Raw genomic sequence first — 323 nt, forward strand, 5'->3', positions numbered from 1 at the left:
TATCTTGTCAGCATGTTCTTTCAAAGCACTACAGATTTATTGATATTTTCCCTCAGTCTGAAACACTTTATTAAACATTTTGGGACTGAAAACAAATTTGGGTAAAAGCAAGTCTATGCTGAAGTCATTTTCTCCTGTGTGTAGAAATACAAATAAAATGTACATCATTTTAAAAGCAAAGTATTTTACTACAGAAAATTTAAGTATCTCAAAAACACACACAAATGTTTCTAGATACACTAAGAACGTGTAGTTAACTCATTATTCTTGAGATGGTGCGAGATTAGCTTGTTTATGGCTTAGGATGTTTCCATGCTTGTTTC

Source organism: Tenrec ecaudatus, chromosome X (genome assembly GCF_050624435.1).
Source record: "Tenrec ecaudatus isolate mTenEca1 chromosome X, mTenEca1.hap1, whole genome shotgun sequence".
Lineage (NCBI taxonomy): Eukaryota > Metazoa > Chordata > Mammalia > Afrosoricida > Tenrecidae > Tenrec > Tenrec ecaudatus.